This window comes from Schistocerca gregaria, unplaced genomic scaffold (genome assembly GCF_023897955.1).
Source record: "Schistocerca gregaria isolate iqSchGreg1 unplaced genomic scaffold, iqSchGreg1.2 ptg001594l, whole genome shotgun sequence".
Lineage (NCBI taxonomy): Eukaryota > Metazoa > Arthropoda > Insecta > Orthoptera > Acrididae > Schistocerca > Schistocerca gregaria.
The window spans coordinates 23,677-27,500 of NW_026062872.1; the positions used below are offsets into that span (position 1 = coordinate 23,677).

Below are 3,824 nucleotides of genomic sequence, written 5' to 3' on the forward strand. Positions count from 1 at the left end.
GACACATGACATCCTGGCATGCAAGAATTGTTGAATTCGCAAATGTAGGTGGACATCTACGTTTACTGCCCAAGATACGCAAATGAACTGGAAATCCGTTGTTGAGCGGTTGTTCACGCTGGAGGTGAATCTGTGATGGCGACGATCGGTACAGCTATTAACCGGTTGTTTCAGCGGTACCCGCCACATCCACACGCGTGACTAGGCCCATGTGGGTATGAAGCGATACGCGGCGGTGGCTTGGTGGGACTGTTCCCGGCCGGTGAAGGGGGGCCGCCCGGCGTGTTGGCCGCGCGCTGCGTGGGCGCACGCGCAACAGGCGGCTGGTGGGGGGCGCCGAGTGGCAGGAGCGCCAGCCGACGGGCCCGGCAGGCGGCGCAGCTACGCTGCGGCGCACCCTGCACGCGGCGCCTGGCGGCCAAAGTTGGTTCAGCCGAGCCCGGTGCGAAGCGCGGTGGACATCTGCAGTGTGCTGGTCTGATTGAGGACTGTGTGCGTTGAGGATGCGCCGCCGCCTGGCACTCGGCGCCGCGACGCCGTCTGCTGCTCGGTCGCCCCAGCGGTTCTCGCAGGTGGTTTGTATCGCAGTTGTGCGGACGTGTTGGCGCGTGCGCTGTGCTGGGAGAGTTCGCTTCTGCACCCAAGTGGGGCTTTGCCCTTGTGTGGCGCTGGCGTTGGAGCTGCCGGTCACCATAGGTGGCGCGTGTTGTCTCCCGCCGGCAATGCCACGACAGCACGCTCCCGGGCCTCTGTCGGCAGCGGCAAGCTCAGTTGGGAGCAAGGGTGTTCGCACTAAAACCGTCTACTCGCCTAACTCCGGGCGATTGCGCCTCTCTCGAAACCGACCAAGTACCTAGGACGGCGCTGCGCGCCGCCGGGACCTGAGAGGGTTTCGAGGTGTATCGTGCAGGGGAGCTCGGCCTCCTCCTGTTTGCAGAATAATTGAGCGGACGCTTGCGTGTTCGCGCGGGCCCCCGGGACACACTCCCGGGCGGCCGGCTGCTCAGCTCTAGTTGACGCAGCTCCCTGGTTGATCCTGCCAGTAGTCATATGCTTGTCTCAAAGATTAAGCCATGCATGTCTCAGTACAAGCCGCATTAAGGTGAAACCGCGAATGGCTCATTAAATCAGTTATGGTTCCTTAGATCGTACCCACGTTACTTGGATAACTGTGGTAATTCTAGAGCTAATACATGCAAACAGAGTCCCGACCAGAGATGGAAGGGACGCTTTTATTAGATCAAAACCAATCGGATTGGCTTGTCTGGTCCGTTTGCCTTGGTGACTCTGAATAACTTTGGGCTGATCGCACGGTCCTCGTACCGGCGACGCATCTTTCAAATGTCTGCCTTATCAACTGTCGATGGTAGGTTCTGCGCCTACCATGGTTGTAACGGGTAACGGGGAATCAGGGTTCGATTCCGGAGAGGGAGCCTGAGAAACGGCTACCACATCCAAGGAAGGCAGCAGGCGCGCAAATTACCCACTCCCGGCACGGGGAGGTAGTGACGAAAAATAACGATACGGGACTCATCCGAGGCCCCGTAATCGGAATGAGTACACTTTAAATCCTTTAACGAGTATCTATTGGAGGGCAAGTCTGGTGCCAGCAGCCGCGGTAATTCCAGCTCCAATAGCGTATATTAAAGTTGTTGCGGTTAAAAAGCTCGTAGTTGGATTTGTGTCCCACGCTGTTGGTTCACCGCCCGTCGGTGTTTAACTGGCATGTATCGTGGGACGTCCTGCCGGTGGGGCGAGCCGAAGGGGTGCTTTCGCGTCCCGAGGCGGACCCCGTTTAAATCCTACCAGGGTGCTCTTTGTTGAGTGTCTCGGTGGGCCGGCACGTTTACTTTGAACAAATTAGAGTGCTTAAAGCAGGCAAGCCCGCCTGAATACTGTGTGCATGGAATAATGGAATAGGACCTCGGACACTAGATCGCGTGTTTCGGAACCCGAGGTAATGATTAATAGGGACAGGCGGGGGCATTCGTATTGCGACGTTAGAGGTGAAATTCTTGGATCGTCGCAAGACGAACAGAAGCGAAAGCATTTGCCAAGTATGTTTTCATTAATCAAGAACGAAAGTTAGAGGTTCGAAGGCGATCAGATACCGCCCTAGTTCTAACCATAAACGATGCCAGCCAGCGATCCGCCGCAGTTCCTCCGATGACTCGGCGGGCAGCCTCCGGGAAACCAAAGCTTTTGGGTTCCGGGGGAAGTATGGTTGCAAAGCTGAAACTTAAAGGAATTGACGGAAGGGCACCACCAGGAGTGGAGCCTGCGGCTTAATTTGACTCAACACGGGAAACCTCACCAGGCCCGGACACCGGAAGGATTGACAGATTGATAGCTCTTTCTTGATTCGGTGGGTGGTGGTGCATGGCCGTTCTTAGTTGGTGGAGCGATTTGTCTGGTTAATTCCGATAACGAACGAGACTCTAGCCTGCTAACTAGTCGCGTGACATCCTTCGTGCTGTCAGCGATTACTTTTCTTCTTAGAGGGACAGGCGGCTTCTAGCCGCACGAGATTGAGCAATAACAGGTCTGTGATGCCCTTAGATGTTCTGGGCCGCACGCGCGCTACACTGAAGGAATCAGCGTGTCTTCCTAGGCCGAAAGGTCGGGGTAACCCGCTGAACCTCCTTCGTGCTAGGGATTGGGGCTTGCAATTGTTCCCCATGAACGAGGAATTCCCAGTAAGCGCGAGTCATAAGCTCGCGTTGATTACGTCCCTGCCCTTTGTACACACCGCCCGTCGCTACTACCGATTGAATGATTTAGTGAGGTCTTCGGACTGGTACGCGGCATCGACTCTGTCGTTGCCGATGCTACCGGAAAGATGACCAAACTTGATCATTTAGAGGAAGTAAAAGTCGTAACAAGGTTTCCGTAGGTGAACCTGCGGAAGGATCATTACCGACTAGACTGCATGTCTTTCGATGTGCGTGTCGTGTCGCGCAACACGCTACCTGTACGGCAGTGGCCGTGCGCCGCGTGCGGAACCACGCGTGCCTCTCAAAACTAGCGGAAGTGTTGTTGTTGTGTGGTACGAGCGCTGAAGCTCTGGAGCGGCTGGCCTGCGGTACCTGGCGCCTGGCGCCGGTTTTGAATGACGTTCGCCCGAGTGCCTGTCCGCTCCGGTGTGGAGCCGTACGACGCCCATCGGCTGTGAGGCCGTTGGACACAAAAAAAATAGTGGAACAGGGGCCGTCAGACGCCTCAGTCCCGCAAATGCTACTGTCTTGAAAGAGACAGTGGGAGACTGAAAAGGAAAAGATCACCCAGGACGGTGGATCACTCGGCTCGTGGGTCGATGAAGAACGCAGCAAATTGCGCGTCGACATGTGAACTGCAGGACACATGAACATCGACGTTTCGAACGCACATTGCGGTCCATGGATTCCGTTCCCGGGCCACGTCTGGCTGAGGGTCGGCTACGTATACTGAAGCGCGCGGCGTTTGTCCCGCTTCGGAGACGTGGGAGTGTCGTGGTCGCCTGTGTGGCCGGCCGCGTCTCCTTAAACGTGCGATGCGCGCCCGTCGCCTGGCGGTTCGCATACCGGTACTTTCTCGGTAGCGTGCACAGCCGGCTGGCGGTGTGGCGTGCGACACCTCGTACAACGACCTCAGAGCAGGCGAGACTACCCGCTGAATTTAAGCATATTACTAAGCGGAGGAAAAGAAACTAACAAGGATTCCCCCAGTAGCGGCGAGCGAACAGGGAAGAGTCCAGCACCGAACCCCGCAGGCTGCCGCCTGTCGTGGCATGTGGTGTTTGGGAGGGTCCACTACCCCGACGCCTCGCGCCGAGCCCAAGTCCAACT

At 56.9% G+C, this 3,824-nt stretch overlaps 3 non-coding genes across 3 annotated transcripts in view; all 3 read left to right on the forward strand.

Annotated features, from left to right (window-relative positions):
- The first annotated feature begins 1,023 nt into the window (after nt 1-1,023).
- On the forward strand, nt 1,024-2,916 carry LOC126333444 (small subunit ribosomal RNA). Its single transcript, XR_007564208.1, has one exon. It is a non-coding gene; the product is annotated as a small subunit ribosomal RNA (ribosomal RNA).
- A 362-nt stretch (nt 2,917-3,278) lies between these two features.
- On the forward strand, nt 3,279-3,433 carry LOC126333449 (5.8S ribosomal RNA). The gene has a single exon (XR_007564213.1). It is a non-coding gene; the product is annotated as a 5.8S ribosomal RNA (ribosomal RNA).
- Nucleotides 3,434-3,621: 188 nt separating this feature from the next.
- Nucleotides 3,622-3,824, forward strand: part of LOC126333447 (large subunit ribosomal RNA) — a 4,222-nt gene continuing 4,019 nt past the window's right edge. The window contains exon 1 of the ribosomal RNA XR_007564211.1: nt 3,622-3,824. This exon is cut by the window's right edge and continues 4,019 nt beyond it. This is a non-coding gene — a ribosomal RNA (large subunit ribosomal RNA).